The sequence below is a fragment of the Elaeis guineensis genome, chromosome 1 (genome assembly GCF_000442705.2).
Source record: "Elaeis guineensis isolate ETL-2024a chromosome 1, EG11, whole genome shotgun sequence".
Lineage (NCBI taxonomy): Eukaryota > Viridiplantae > Streptophyta > Magnoliopsida > Arecales > Arecaceae > Elaeis > Elaeis guineensis.
The window spans coordinates 44,579,676-44,597,208 of record NC_025993.2 but is presented as its reverse complement, the minus strand read 5'-3'; positions in this window follow the sequence as shown (position 1 = coordinate 44,597,208).

Genomic DNA, 17,533 nt, shown 5'->3' with positions numbered 1-17,533 from the left:
CTCTACTTTGTTCTTATGACCGGACGGCCATGAGGAACACCTTAATCAGGAATATAAATTTAACTACAAAACTAGTTAGATCTAAATTAACATATCACATATACAATTTAAGATCTAACTAATACATGCTTTGAATATATCTCATGTATCAAAAATCAATCTAATTAACATACTTTCAGATCTGATACATCATATGTAATATCTAAAAAATAGAATTTAAATTGAACTATTCAAAATAAAAACTATTCTAGATAAATTACTAGAACAATTCTACAACTAGTCTAGGCATGCAACAGATCAATTTTATGAAATAATTAAAATTTTATTTTCTATTTTTTGATCTAATTATAATAATTATAATTTCAAAAAAACTGAGAATAAATTATATTTAATTCATATTTTAATCTCATTAAAATATAAAACTTAAGACTATTCATGGATTCAATTAATCCTAGTCTAGTTATGCATCTCATGCATGTTAGATCTTCTTAGATTTAATTTTAAATATTTTGATTTCAGATCCTATCATATCTGATGTGACATCTAAAATTATTTAATATCAGATAAATTAGAATTAAAATCAGATCTAAAATAGATCTAAAATAGAGCCAACAACCTGGCTCTGATACCACTTGAAGAAAAAATCATCTTTTTTCTGTGTAGGATCTTCCAGATTTCATCAAATTTGGAGTGGAATAAATTTTATATTTTTTATTATATGCTATTTCAGATCTAATACCTATTAGATCTAATTTTATTATCTAATATTTAAAATCTAAAATTAAATCTAATAGTATGAGAAATATAGACATACCTCAAGGGTAATCTAATTATCCTGTAGATGATCGCAGCACTGCCTGAGGTTCTGATGCAGCCACATAAGTGTCTGGCCTCTACTAGTATCCACTTAGGTAGGATCTGAAACATCTTCTTCTTTCGATTCTATGCTCCAAAAATTAGATCAATATCTGATTTGGAAGTACTTCAGAACTCCTTCTGAAGTTGGAGCAGCAGCCTGTCGAAGATGTCCTACAGCCTTCTGTTCCAGGCATCACCACACCTTGTACCTTTGCCAGATGAACGTCCAACTTCTTGGATGTGAAGAGGGGAGAAAGGAGAGCAGGGAGGATATAGAGAAGAGGGGAGGGTCAGCAGCTAATAGGTTTTTTGCATAAAACAAGTTCTATCTCAAAACCCTAGGTGCAGCAGGGTTTATATAGATCCTGTATGCTGCGCAGTGCCAGATCATTCGACCAATCAAAAAATTCCAATAAATTTTGAAAAAATTCTGATTGGTGGAGTGATATCATCTGATCATATCAGATAAGAATCTCCATGCTCTCTCCTATGTTGGCACCAAAATTGGATAAGCACAAATAAGATGGCGCCAAAGAGTCCAAGTTTATCAGGACTCTTTACTTCTTATCCATTTGGGGTGCCCACTTAAATCCAATTGAGCTCACACTATAATCTAATTATGGCACCCAATTTGAAGTGGTTTGGATATGTGGACACTCCACAAAAATTCTCCAATGAATCCTCTTCAGTTTAAGACCCATATGTCAACTTTTGACAGATGTCCTAAAATAAAATTGGCAGGTGCTAGAAATTAGCAGGTGTTGTCTTAAATTCATCTCATAAATTAAGATAAGCCTTTTCTGAGCCTAATTGGATCTTATCCAAATCAATTGGGGTAGCCCAATTGATGACATCCAGACCCTAACCCTTGTTTGTGTGATCCAGTTTGGTTCAATTCTGTATGGTAATGAGATATGTTGTGATCTCATCATCGAAACTCTTTTTGATGGACCAAAACTCTTCTGATTCAGATAATTAGAATGATCGATCATCAAAATCATTTTAATTGCTCTCAAAATCCATCAGTGACATCTAGCAGTATATGGTGGCAACCCATCAGAGCTGAAGATGAACCTCTTGGTGCAGCTACCTGTGTGATTGAGTTTCTCTATCATGAGTCCCAACTGAATTAGGGTTAAGGTGAACTCGTCAAATCCAACATCAGTCATATGAATCAATCGATCGATCCGAGTCTGATGTGAAACCCAATGGAAAACTCTTTTCCATTATTTCACTGTGCCATGGCCATGGGCTTAAGGGCTCGATCTTTTGATAATCATAGTGTTGGGACTAGTATCCCAAAGCCAATCGTCAGCCTGTTGATGGTTGTGCTCTTTGTTATATTAGTACATAAATTATAAATAAATAAAAGTTATTTTAGTATTTTTTATCACAAATTGTCATCTTCTAATGAACTCCTGTGTTGTGGCGAAGTCTTTAGGACTATTTAGACTCGACAAAGGAGGATTTGTTGTTTAGTCCTTAAACCTATTCACGACCAAATGATATGTTGTTACCAAGGACAACAATGTTTATCGAGCACAGGTTATTGTGTGCCATATAGGTTGGTTGTTCTCTTAACCAAGGAGTGTGGAGATACTGGTATGGCATACAGGTGAGATGTAAGGGTACATCTGCATTGAACATGACCGACTCCAGAGCTTTTTTTGCTGTCAAGATTTGCTCTGATGGGATATGGGTATAACTATCCCTCCGACCTGAGACCGCCACGGTGACTTGCAAGCAACTCACTGCACTTAGGCACTGGACTACCTGAATTTCTAATTCATTGACGGAAGGCTGCTGGGTGTAGTCAAGTACTTGACTTGTCGGTGCATGTGTCAATATGGGATTGACCACTCCAGTTCAGGAGCTGTGTACAGTCGTGTTTCAATTTAGCAAAACCTTGACCAGGGTAGTCCTAATGAGGAGTCACAGGACTGATTGAGTTGAGCTCGACTCGGATGATCTAATCAGGGTTGACAGTTTCACCCTGAGTCATCCTAAACACAGGGGTCAGAAGAAATAAATTATATAGTAACCATATTCACGTAGGTTCTGAATGTTGTAATTGTGACTATTCGACCTATCCAGATATTGGGTACCATTACCAGATGGTCACTTCGATTAGTACAGGAATTGGTTCCTGTGCTACCGGCTTAGGTTCGAACCTGCGGGGTCACACACATTAGAGGTTTCTATCTAATCTGATCGCTGATGAAGAGTCTTAATGTTTGTGGACTATGAGTCCTACGTGTCTGGGACTCTGTGATCGAGAATCAAGATTCTCTGATCACAAGTCCCACACATTTTGGGTATCGGGGTCAAGAGTCCCACTGGTTTGGGACTCTTCGATCAAGGTTTCATATTGATGGAATTTGATACCCGATTGCCCATCAGATTGGGACTCAATATTTATAAGAAATTTTATTAGTAGTTTGATCACTAATTAACTCAATTTAATTGAGTAATTATTTTTGGATCAAGTCCAATTGAATTGGATTCAGTTGGATTTGACCCGATTAGGTTGAGAGTTAACCTAATCGTCGAGATGGTTTAGTCCCTGATTTGATCAGGGGTTGGGCTTAGTCAATTCCTTATTTGATTAAGATTTTATTGAGCCTAATTAAACTTAATTAAGTTAGATTTAATTTAGTCTAATTGTGCTTAACCTATTTTGATTAGGTTGGTTCAATTAAGATCAATCCACCATTTGAATTTGAATCCCTGCACCACCTTAAATCTCTACGCCCATTTGAATTCACGAGAAGAAACTTCTCATAAATTTTCTCTCATGCAAAGCCCTTCTCACACCCACTCTTGTGTGCCAATATTTGGATAAAGATGATTAGTTAGCCATTCAAATTCAAAGTGTGTTTGAATTTGAATGGATAACTTATCTCTTGTGCCTACATGACATTATCCACTTTAGCACCCCACATCTCACACGAGAATAAGTTTCTCGTGAAACCTTTCCATGCACAAAGTAGCCTCGCACCTTCTCTTCTCACACCCAAGTGGATAGGGATGAGTTGGTTTTAGTTTGAATTCAAATTTGATTTGAATTCAAATGTGTAACCACTTGTCTTTATCCTCTCACGCGGATAAGACACGTTTTGAACTGTTTTAAAAGAGATAGGGAGGTGGGGCGTGTGTAAAAAAAAATTTGAGAGAGAAAGTGGGGCGTGAGAAACTCTTGTGCGCGAGTGGGAAGTCTAAAACTTCCGAAAGAAAAAGAAAGAAAAGAAAGAAAATTGGGCGCAGGGTTTTCAGTGTGTTCCCTGGGGTTTCAGCCTGGGGTTCGGGAAGTGAGTTAGTGAGCTACGAGTGTCGTGAGCTCACCAAATTTAAGGGAGAGCATCTTCTACCTCTCAAGTATATTTGCTGATGATCCAGAGTATCTGTGGAATCGACAAACATCGATCGAAGGAGTTCGATCAGCATCGGCTGTCAAAAGGGCTCTACAACGAGCTAGCACTCATGAGGAGCCGATCAGATCGGGAGCCTCATGTGGATAATCCACAAAGGTCAGACGTACTGTGTGACTATGTTGTGGTGATCAGAGCCTCTCGATGGTGATCAGATTGTGGTGATCGACTACCCGCACAAAGGTATTGTGTTCTGAACACAGAACAGTAAATTATTTACTGTTTAAATTTTAATTTCAAATTTAAATCCATGCATGCTGTATATCATATTTAGATCCTAGTGTAGGATAAATACATATTAATTAATTAGATTAATTAATTATTTTCACTATAAAATAGTGATTTTGAAAAAGTTTTAAAATTACCATTTTACCCCTGCACTCAAATTTCGCAACAAATGGTATCAGAGCCAGGTTCTAAGATATGATATATGAATTTGCATGCATAGATTAAGATGTAATCTAAAAATTTAAATTTAAAATTTGAAATTCAAAATTTAAAATTTGAAATTTAAATTTTGAAAGTTGTTCGAAATTCAAAATTTAAAAGTTTGAAATTCAAAATTTGAAATTTGAAATTTGAAATTCAAAATTCAAAATTCAAAAATTTGAAATTCAAAATTTGAAATTTGGTTGAAATTTCAAATTTGAAATTCAAAATTTAAAATTCAAAATTTAAAATTCAAAATTTTGAAATTTGAAATTTGAAATTTTTTTGAAATTTGAAATTCAAAATTTAAAATTTAAAATTTAAAATTTGAAATTTGAAATTTAAATTTTGAAATTGGTATATTTAGATATACTTGATCCAAGTAGCAAGTAATCGAATTGGGTTGGTTGCCATGGCCGTCCGGTCATAGAAAAAAGTAGGGTTTAAAGGCCCTCTCCTCCCATTCGATGGGGTCTCCTATGGTGGTAGGGGTGCCACTGCAATTATATCCCATACAGATGAAGCAGCGAAAGGACTTAATTATAAAGGTTTAATTGTAAAATTTATCATGAATGTGTTAGATTAGATCTAAAGAAATATTCATGATTTATTTTGATTGAGTTATTTTCTGTTATGTAATTAGCAATAGGATTGGTATTTATGAAATATGTTGATCTATTTGTGAAATGAGTCAACATATTTGGTGAACAGAAAATAAAACCTTTCAAATTTAAAAATTATTTTCGAAAAGCCAAACCCTGACCCATCAGCCCAAATACTTAATTAAAAGAATTAAGTGTTGTCAAGTTGGTCTAGAATTGTGAATTAAGACCTAAGATAATTGCATAAATTTGTGGGTCAATGGGTTAGATGGATTAGGTCCATAATTGGGTTAGACCTAAGGTTAGCTTAAAGAAATGGACTAAATTAGAGTAATTGGTCAAATCTAATCAAAAGTTGAATTAGATTAGGTCAAGGACACTCTAGACTCAACTCCAATAGTTGTAGTTGAATGGGTCCATGTCTTTAACTAGACCAAGATGGACTTAATTCATGGCTACGCGGTGGAACCTTATTTACTAAGTTGATCAAATTAAAACTAATGAATCGGTTGGTGTCTAAGATAAGTTCGGCAGTTTGACCAGTAGTTCTTAAGTGAGAGCTACTCACATTGATCTGATCTCTGACGAGTTAATGGCATATCCCCACCACTGATCTCACTTACATGGCCAACCTGGTGAGTTAGATTTTGATTAGATCACTTGGTGATTAGGGCTCACCCATGTCATTAGGTAAATCAGTGTGACTAATTTAGGTGCTCCTAATATCGGTTTTAATTAAATCTTTTTTAATCTGACTTGGTGAAGTCAGTGGGAGGATTGAAATTGGTTGGTTAATTTCTTCTCTTCTATCCTTTAATAAAATCCTCAAAATTATTGGGTCCCTAAAATGATTAAGTTATAGTGATAACTAAGTCATAGCCTCCCATTAAGTGAGTGATAATGAGTCCATTAGTTTAATAATCATTGGAGGCCCAAAGGCCTGGTGCTTATTGACTAATGAAATTATCATTCATAGTATGATAATTTGGTTTGAGTCTTTTTGATGGTGGTCAGGTTGGCTGGCCAAAGTCGGGCCTGATCATTTATTGGTCCGATTCACCAAATCAAGTCATATTAATGGTTGGACCTAACCAGATCTTTTCAGTAGAGGCCAAAGCCTACTGATTAGGTTCTGGAGCAAAATTGATTACTAGAAGTTGTTTAGAGAAACAACTGGTTATGAACCTACCCATAGATGCACATGGGTTGACCAACCAAAGTTGGGCTCATATGTAGTCTGTGTGGATTCTAATATCCACTAAGGAATTAAAGTAATTCTTCGAATTAGAGGTTGAGGCTACCAGTTCGTAAAAATATTGGGAGAAACTTTAGACTAAAGTCCAAGTCTTTAGTATTAATAATTTATGTACTAATAGAGGTCTGATTTTTCTTTATGCAGCTATGGCCACTACTCTGTCACTCCGATCATTATTAGATAATGACAAGCTCATGGGATAAAATTTCGATAGCTGGTATCGAAAATTAAAAATCATCCTTGAGCATGAGTGGATCTTTTATATTGTAACGGATCCGGCACCCGAGGAGCCAACCCCGAATGCTAGAGGCACGGTTCAAGACACTTATCAGAAGTGGCTCAATGACCGCACCACCATTCGGTGCATAATGCTGGCAGTAATGAATGATGAGTTTAGCCACAGGTTTGAGAACTCCCAGCCACAGGAGATGCTTCAAATGTTGAGCGACTCCTTTGGCACGCCTGACGATGTTGAAAGGCACAAAACTAGTTGTGCCATTTTCAATGCTCGAATGAGGGATGGGGCCTCAGTCACTGATCATGTACTGTACATGATCAAAATGATTGAGCATCTAAATAAACTGGGCTTTCCCCTGCACGAGTAGCTCGGTAAGGATGCGATCCTTAATTCATTGCCCAAGTTCTTCCTCCCCTTTCTTACTCATTTTCGAATGACAAAGCCTACAGTGAACTACCACGACTTGTTGGGATTGCTGCAGAACTTTGAGAAGGACCACCAGCTCCATAAGAAGTCGGTGAATATTGTGGGAGGGTCTTCTTCTGCTCATCGACCCTTTAAGAAAGGGAAGAAGAACAAGAAGAAGAAGAACAAGAAGGTGCAGCTGCATGCTGGGACATCTGCACAGGGTCAGACCAAGAAGCACAAGCCCGACCAGAGCCAGGCAGAGTGCTTCTTTTGCAAGAAGCAGGGGCATTGGAAGAGGAACTGTCCTCTATACATTGCCTTCCTGGACCCTAACAGGCCGAAGAAGGAGCAAGGTAATTATATAATAATACCTTGCAACTTTTTCATTTGTGATACTACTGCCTGGGTATTGGATACCGAAAGCCCTTATCATATTTGCAATTCGATGCAGGGTCTGCAGATCAGTAGGAGATTTGATGATGGCGAGAGGTTCCTGAATGTTGGAGATGGAAGCAAAGTTCCAGTTCTAGCTTTAGGAATCATGAACCTTGTAATCAATTCTCGTAATGTAATTCTAAGTGAATGTCACTATTGTCCAAGCTTTTTATTAAATATTATTTCTGTAGGCCTTTTGGCCATGTACGGTTATCAATTTTTAATAAAAAGAAACATTTGCAATATCATTTTGAATGGTGTTACAATGTTTGTTGGACAACTAGATAATGGAATTTACTTACTGTCACAGCCTGTTAATGTGGTTCAAACCTTTGATAAATATCCTAGAATAGATAATGTGTCAGATGTCTACCTTTGGCACTGTAGGCTAGGCATATCAATAAGAACAGGATAAACAGGTTGGCTCAAGAAGGAATTCTTGAAGTAGGTGATTGTGAATCACTTCCAACCTGTGAGTTCTATCTTCTTGGGAAGATGACCAAGTCACCTTTTACTGGAAAAGGTGAGAGAGACAGTGAACTCATGGGTTTGGTACATTCTGATGTATGTGGACCCCTGAGCTCAAGTGTAAGAGGTGGATATTTCTACTTCATAACCTTCACAGACGACCTATCGAGGTATGGGTATGTCTATTTAATGAAGCATAAGTCAGAGTCGTTTGAAATGTTCTAAGTCAGAGTCATTTGAAATGTTCAAACTATTCTGAAATAAGGTAGAAAAATAAACTAAAAAGTATATTAAAACTCTTTGATCTGATCGAGGAGGTGAATACCTTTTCAATGAGTTTTTGACATATTTAGGGGAGAATGGGATTCTCTCTCAGTGGACTCCTCCTGGAATACCACAGCTAATGGTGTGTCTGAAAGGAGGAATCGAATCTTGTTAGACATGGTCCGATCCATGATGGGATTTGCTGGTCTATCGATCTTCCTCTGGGGATATGTGCTCGAATCAACTTGTTACCTTCTAAATAGGGTTCCGAGTAAGACTGTAACCAAAATGCCGTATGAGTTATGGATAGGACGTAAGCCAGTACTCTCGCACCTTAGGGTTTGGGGGTGTTCGGCTTATGTTAAACGTTTAATTACAGACAAGCTTGGACCTTGGTCTTGTTGGTGCATGATCCTGACTCCTCCCATAGACCTTTGGTGTAGCAGAACCAACAACGAATAGATCTGGAGACTTCTGGACACGATCCAAGGCCCTTGACGAAATCAGCCTGGTTGCTGTCTTCTTCATTAGCCTTTTGTTCCAGATGAAGAATGCCTTTGAAACCACCTTTAAAAAATCCAAGATCTGGTACCCAACTAGATTAGACTTGGACCAAGGTCCTCCAATTTATAGATCTCAAATCAGAATGTTCTAGATGGAGAAGAAGATAGATGGAGACAGACCTCGCAGATCTGTCCTCCTGCAGCCTTTTTGTAGATCTGTAGATGGAGATCTCACCCGTACCTCAAACGACCTTAGATCAACACCAGATCTGAGAGAAACTTGTACCAACCTCTTCTCAAGAGATTTCAGGTCCTGGACCTGGTGTTTAGATGCCTACAATAGAGAGAGAGAGCAGATCTGGTAGGCGGCTGCAAGGGGGAAGGGGCTAGCGCCTCCCTTCCTTTCTTTCCTTTTATGGACTGGCTGCAAGAAACCCTAGGGTTTCTTGCTCCTGGTGCATGAAAGATTGCTGGAGAGAGAGGGAGAAGAGAGAGAGAGACTTTGGAGAAAGAGTTCTTCTATTACTTGGCTCGATCAAACCTATACAAGTACATGTATATATAAACACCGGGTCAAGTGACCCAAACCCAAAACTCCCTTGACCAACTCTATGGGAGATTAGGTTAACCCAAGCCCATGTACACCCATGACTTGACCTAATCTCACCTATCCTGGGCTCAGACCTAGCCCATAAAGAGTTCGTCCCTTGAGGCCCACATAACCTAGACCTCAAGTACCCGAAAGGCCCACAGCCTTTCAACCTAGGGCCCAACTAGCCCTAGAGCCTCCATGAAGTCCTCATGAATGATGGACCTTGGCCTTAGCCTTGGTCCCCTGGGCCTTGGGCACACCACCTGGATCATAATAATCTTCACCTTGGTGTCCCAATGCCTCAACAAGCTTCACTCTGTCCTTGCGACTGTAGACCCATTTGCAGCCAATGGGCCTCTTCCCCTGTGGCAACTGCACCAATCACTACGTCTGGTTCTAGTGGAGAGACTGCATCTCCTCGGACATTGCCTGGACCCACCGCTCTTTGTCCTGGCTCTCAATAGCCTCCTGATACATATATGGGTCTCCATTCGCTGTCACCAGGGCATATGACAGCGTCTCCTCGAAGCCATATCGGTCCAGTTGCCTGATGGTCCTCTTGGGCTTGTGTAGGGCAACACCGATATCAGTCCTCGATCCAGCTCACTCCTGCTGGACCTCTCCACCTCGATCTGTTGGGAAATGTGTCCTAAAAAGCCAATCGTCAAGCTTTTGACGGTTGAGCAACCAAGTATTGTAATTGATTTGTTAATAAATAAAATATATTTGGCATTTTCATCATAAGCTTTCATCTTCTAATGAACTCCATTGTTATGATGAAGTCCTTAGGACTATTTAAGTTCGATAAAGAGAGGATTTATCGATTAGTCCTTAAAACTATTCACGACCAAATGATAGGCTGTTAATAAGGACGACAGCTTCTATCAAGCATAGGTCGCTGTAGGCCATATGGGTTGGTTGTCCTCTTAACCAAGGAGTGTGGAGACACTGGTATGGCATACAGGTGAGATGTAAGGGTACATCGTCATTGAACGTGACCAACTCCAGAGCATTCTGCTGTCGAGAATGTCTCTGATGGGATATAGGTATAAGTGTCCCTTAGACTTGAGATCGCCTCAGTGACTTGCAAGCAACTCACTGTGCTTTGGTACTGGACTAACTGAATTTTTAATTCAGGGACGGAAGGCTTCTGGGCACAGTCAAGTACTTGCGAAGTCAGAGTGTGATCGAGATGGGATTGACCACTCCAAGAGTTGGAGAAGAATGAGTCGCTGTATTTCAATTTAGCAAAACCTTGGCCAGGGTAATCCATCAGATGGATTTGATATTTTGAAATACAATGTGGACAACCTGATCAGAGTTGACAGTTGAGCTCTGGGGTGTCCTATGATCATTTTGGTCAAGGGAATGAATTATATGAAAATTATATCCGCATGGGTTCTAAGGATGTTGTTCTACACATTCGACCTATCCGGTCGTCGGGTACCATTGCTAGATGGTCACTTCGATTGGTATAAAAATTTGTTCCTATGCTACCGGCTTAGGTTCGGACCTATGAGGTCATACACATTAGAGTTCATGATCCGATCGGATGGTTGATCAACGATTAAGAATCGTTCTAGGGTTAAATGATCAATACGATTGACATTTAACCCAGTGCAAGTGTTGTAGGAGGATTGATTAGTAATTCGATTGCTAATTGGCTTAATTTGATTAAGCCAATGGGCTGAGATTAAGTCTAATTAAATATGATTTAATTAGATTTAGTTTGGGCTTGATTGGATCAAGTCCAATTGGTTTATTGGATAAGCCAAGTGCAAGGAAAAACTAGTCCTAGTTCAACTAGGACTTGGGTCAATCTAATTTCTAATTTGATTAGAAAATTAAATCAGATTTAAATATAATTTAATCTGATTAAATTAGATTCTTAATTGGGTTAAGACCTATTTTAATTGGGTTGATCTAATTTTGATTTGATTTGGTTTGGGAAACCAAATTAAAACAAGTTATGAGACAGAATCCTAGTAGGACTAGGATTCCACCTTGCGCCACATAAGCCTTCTCCACGCCCTCTCTCTTATTCAACGCCAATCTCCACTTATTTTGTGCGACAAAAGCCCTCTCCCAGATCTCTCCCACGTTCACAAAAGGTCTCCTCTCTTCTTTCTTACATGGAAGGTGATTTGGATCAAATCTAAAAGGAATAAGTTTGGATTTCGAATTCTATGAGATAGAGTTTTAGAAATCCAAAACTCTTTCAATTTTGCACCGAATTTATCCAAATTTTTTTTGGAATTTTCGTGGCTTTTAGGGTTTATATTTTACACCCTTTTCTGGTGATCCATGCACGAAAATATGGAGGAGGTGCTCAAGAGTTGGGCGTCCCTTTACTTGCCATGTTTGGATAAGCCTTGACTAGGTGTTTGACCTAGACAAGGACTCTATCATATCTCTCTATATAAGACGAGTTTATTCGTGAAATTTTGAGGGGAGATATTTTTTTGAGAGACCTTTCTGCCATCCAAAAATCAAAGAGAAATACCTTTGGTTCGTGGAGATATAAAAGACGCAAGTTTGGGTGTCTAGAGAGAAAAACGTGAAGAAGAAGAGGGTCTTCTTCTAGGGTTTCTATTTTCATATCTTTCCTCCTTCCATCTTGAGTTTCCTGAGAGCGTCTCAGATCTGAAACTCCTCCTTCTACTTTCCATCTTTGGAAGAGTCTAAATCAAGAAGAAGGAGGTGCCTGATCAACCATCAAAGAAGGATCAGCGCAGTACTAGCATACTGTGCTGATTTCCTGAAGCAGGACTTCTGATCAAGATTCGTGGGCTCGTGTGGACGACTCCTAGAGGCCGGATGCGTGTGCGGCTTGCAACATCATCCTTAAGCCTGGATCAGCGAGGTTAGAGCGTCTAACTTGCAAGGTAATAGATCTGATCTATTATTTAATACATACATTAGATGTAGCTAGTATAGAAACATGTTGATATGATCAACATGTAATTCATACTATATTTATATATTTTTTAATTTTTGATTTAATGCTATGTAATAATTATGTAATAGGATCTTAGATCTAGGGATTTTCTGATCTTAGAAAATAAATTTTGATTTATTTTAGTCTTCCGCTGTATGATCTTGAAAAAGTTTCAAGATCTAACCCTGAAACCCTAGATCTGGTTCCTTCAATTGGTATCAGAGCCTAGGTTCTTTATTACATGATTATTTATACATGCTTAGATTATTTTTTAGATTAGATCTAATTTATAATCTGATTATTAAATCTAAAATTAAAATTTTAGATCAATCACAAACTGCAAGGTTGTCCTGCTGTAAGGTTTACCCCTTACAGTGCAAAGGTTGTCCTAGTTTGTGTAGATCTATCTTTAATCATAAATTTGTTAGATATGATCTAGATTAAATTTATGATTTATTAGATTTAAAAGATGTTCAAATCTGAAATAAAATCTATTTGTTAATAATTTTTGTGCAAAAAAAATTGTTTAAAGTTGAAATTATTTCAATTACATGAACCTGTTTAGATTAGATCTAAAGTAGTTTCATGTTTATTTCACTTGCATCTTGATTCGGAATCAAACATGCAATATGGTTAATAGAATCATATTGTAAAATTGTTTTACAAATATGAAAATGATTTTTTGAAAAGCCAAACCCAACCCTCAGCCCAAAACTTAATTAAGAATTAAGAAGTTATTTGATTAGGTTCTAGGATTGTGAATTGAAGAACCTAAGACACAAATCATAACACATTGGGTTAATGGGTTAGTGAAAACTAGGTCCATTAATTGGGTTAGACCTATGGTTAGATTAAAGATGGACTTAATTAGAGAATTGACTAAATCTAATCAATTGTTGTCTTAGATTAGGTCAAGGATTCTCTAGATCAATTACAATAGTTGTAGTTGGTCAAGTCCATGTCTTTAACGAGAACCAAATGGACTTGATTCTTGGCTAAGCGATCTAGCACGAACTGTTAGGTTGATCTAATCGAAACTAATTAAACCAGTTGGTGTCTAAGGTAAACCAGACCGGTGGTTTTTAATTGGGAGCCCGCTTACCTGGTCATTCATGATGGTGTCTAAGGCAAGCTTTGGCAGACCCTCCCACTGATCGAACTTACCTGGCCTCTTGGTGAAATTATGTTTTGATCGGATCACTTGACTATTCGAGCTGACCCATGTCAGCTAGGTAAATCAGTGTGACTGATTTAGGTGCTCCTAGACCAGCCCTTTTAATGGTCTCCCTTAAGCTGACTTGGTGAAGTCAGTGGGAGGATCATGATAAGCTGGTTCATCTGACCTCATCCTCTATATTATTTAAATCCTCTAAAATTATTAGGTCCTTAAAATGATAAAGTTATGGAGATAACTGAGTCATAGCCTCCCATTAAGGTGTTTGATAATGAGTCCATGAACTCAATAATCATTGCAGACCCAAAGGCCTGGTGCTTGTTGACTAATAGAATTATCACTCATCATATGACGACTTGGAAGTATCTCTCTAATGGTGGTTAGGTGAGCCAACCAAAGTTGGGCTTAATCATTCGTTGGTTAGATATACCAAGTATGATCATGTTAATGGTTGGACCTAATTGGATCCTTACAGTGGAGGCCAAAGCCTACTGATTAGGTTTCTGGGGCAAAATTAAAATTACTAGAAATTGTTTAGAGAAACAATTGGTTATGAACCTACCCTTAGATGTACATGGGTTGGCCAACCAAAGTTGGGCTTGTGTGCAGTCTAAGTGGATTCTAGTACCCGCTAAGGAATTAGGATAATTCCTCGAATTGGAGGTAGAGGCTACCAATTCGAATAAAATAGTGGGAGAAACCTTTTGATTAAAGTCCAAATCTTTAGGTTTAATGAATCAATTACTAATTAGGTTATGGTTCTCCTTTGTGCAAATATGGCCACTTCCCTATCACTCCGATCATTGTTGGACAATGATAAGTTGGTGGGATCCAACTTCGATAGCTGGTATCAAAAGTTGAAGATAGTCCTGGAGCATGAACGGATCCTATATGTGATATTAGATCCTGCACCTGAGAAGCCAGCTGTCAATGCATGTGGAACAGTCAGAGACACTTACCAGAAGTGGCTCAGTGATCGGACCACGATGTGCTGTATCATGCTAGCTGCTATCATGAGCGACGAGTTCAGTCGCAGATTCGAGACGGCTCAGCCAAAGGACATGCTTTAAGTGTTGGAGGATACCTTTGGCACACCCGATGACGTAGAGAGGCACAAGACTAGTTGTGCCATCTTCAACGCCAAAATACGGGATGGAGTCTCTATCACTGATCATGTATTGTACATGATCGAGCTGATGGAACGATTGAGCAAGCTCGGCTTTCCCTTGCATGAGCAGTTTGGGAAAGATGCAATACTGAACTCGCTGCCCAAGTCTTGTCTCCCATTCCTCACTCATTATAGAATGACAAAGCCTGAAGTAAACTACCATGGGTTAATGGGGTTGCTTCAGAACTTTAAGAAGGATCACCAACTCCTCAAGGAGTCGGTGAACTCAGTGAACTCAGTGGGAGGTTCATCTTCTGGTTCTCGACCCTTTGAGAAAGGAAAGAAGAACAAGAAAAAGAAAGTCAAGAAGGTGCAAGTTCAGGCTGGGACATCTGTGCAGAGCCAGACCAAAAAGATCAAGCCTGATAAGAGTCTATTCTACTGGCAAGCACCCTAGATTAGATAGTGTGTCAAATATCTACTTATGGCATTGGAGGCTAGGTCATATAAATAAGAACAGAATAAACAGGTTGACTCAAGAGGGAATCCTCAAAGTCAGTGATTGTGAATCACTTCCAACCTGTGAGTTCTGTCTTCTTGGTAAAATGATCAAGTCACCTTTTACTGGAAAAGGTGAGAGAGCTACTGAGCTCTTGGGCCTAGTACATACTGATGTATGTGGGCCCATGAGCACCAGTGCTAGAGGTGGATATTTCTACTTCATAGCTTTCACGGATGACCTATACCTATATGGATATGTCTATCTGATGAAACATAAGTCGGATTCATTTGAAATGTTCAAACGATTCTGAAGTGAAGTAGAAAAATAAACTGGAAAGAGTATTAAAACTCTTCGATCTGATCGAGGAGGAGAATACCTTTCTAGTGAATTTCTCACATATCTAGGAGAGAATGGGATTCTCTCCCAATGGACTCCTCCAGGAACACCACAGCATAATGGTGTGTCTGAAAGGAGGAATCGGACTCTGTTAGACATGGTCCGATCCATGATGGGTTTTGCTAGCTTGCCGATATCCTTCTGGGGATATGCACTCGAATCGGCTTGTTATCTATTAAATAGGGTTCCAAGTAAGTCTGTAATTAAGACTCCATATGAGATATGGACGGGACGTAAGCTAGCACTTTCACACCTTAGGGTCTGGGGGTGCCCGGCCTATGTCAAACGATTAGTCACAGACAAACTTGGACCTAGGTCTGACAAATGCTCATTCATAGGGTACCCCAAAGAGATAAAAAGATATTTTTTCTACCATGCTGATGAACAAAAGGTGTTCGTCAGCCTTAAGGCAATCTTTTTAGAAAAGGAGTTCCTTGGTGAAGGAACCGTTGCCTCTAAGGTTGAACTTGATGAAGTTCAACAGGTAGAAGGACCGACACCAATAGCTGAACCTGAGTCGGATATGATTAGATCAGATCCGGAGCCCAATATACCTGCACCATTAAGGCGATCCGGTAGAGTACCGCGTCAGCCGGACAGATACTACGGTTTCTTGGTCCGGGATGGTGATCCCATCGAACTTGATGAGAATAATGAGGATCCGATCACCTATATGGATGCTATGCAGAGACCTGATTCCGAGAAATGGCTTGAAGCCATGAAATCCGAAATGGAGTCCATGAAGGTCAACGATGTATGGACATTGGTTGACCCACCTGAAGGGGTTAAACCCATTGGGTGTAAATGGGTCTTCAAAAGGAAGAGGGGCGCAGACGGAAAGGTGGAGACCTATAAAGCCTGTCTGGTTGCCAAGGGGTATCGTCAACATTATGGTATTGACTATGACGAGATATTTTCCCTTATGGCAATGCTCAAATCTATTCGGATAATGCTTGCAAAAGCTGCCCATCTGGATTATGAGATCTGACAGATGGATGTAAAGACAGCTTTCCTAAATGGAGAGCTGACTGAAGAGGTGTATATGATACAACCTGAAGGGTTTACATCCACAGATGAGTCCAAGGTGTGCAAGCTTCAGAGATCCATTTATGGACTGAAGCAAGCTTCTCGGAGTTGGAACATGCATTTTGATAAGGTGATCAAAACGTATGGCTTCATTAAGAATGGAGAAGATCCCTGCATCTATAAATGGGCAAATGGTCCAGTTGTGGTATTCCTTGTCTTGTACGTGGATGACATTCTCTTAATCGGGAATGACATCCCCGCACTACAGAGAATAAAAGTTTGGTTGTCATCAAGTTCTCCATGAAAGGACTTGGGTGAAGCATCCTACATCCTAGGGATGAAGATCTATAGGGATAGATCTAAAAGGATGCTTGGATTATCCCAGTCCATGTACATAGACACTGTGCTGAAGAGGTTCAGCATGGAGAATTCTAAGAAGGGCTATCTACCGATAGGCCAAGGAATTTCTCTCTCTAAGAAGGATTGTCCGACAACTCCTGAAGAGAGAGAGCGTATGAGTAGAGTCCCATATGCTTCAGCCGTGGGATCTATCATATACGCCATGACATGTACAAGACCAGATGTGGCATACTCACTAGGAGTAGTGAGTAGATACCAATCTGATCCTGGAGAAAACCACTGGAAAGTGGCTAAAGCCATCCTTAAGTATTTGAGAAATACTAAGGACCAATGGTTGGTTTATGGCGAGTCAGATCTGAAACTTGTGGGGTTCACAGACTCCAGCTTCCAATCTGACCATGATGACAGCAGGAGTGTGTCGGGTTATATCTTAACTCTGAATGGTGGAGCCATCTGCTGGAAGAGTTCCAAGCAGCATACTGTGGCGGACTCTGTTTGTGAAGCGGAGTACATCGCAGCATCGGATGCCGCGAAGGAAGCTGTGTGGCT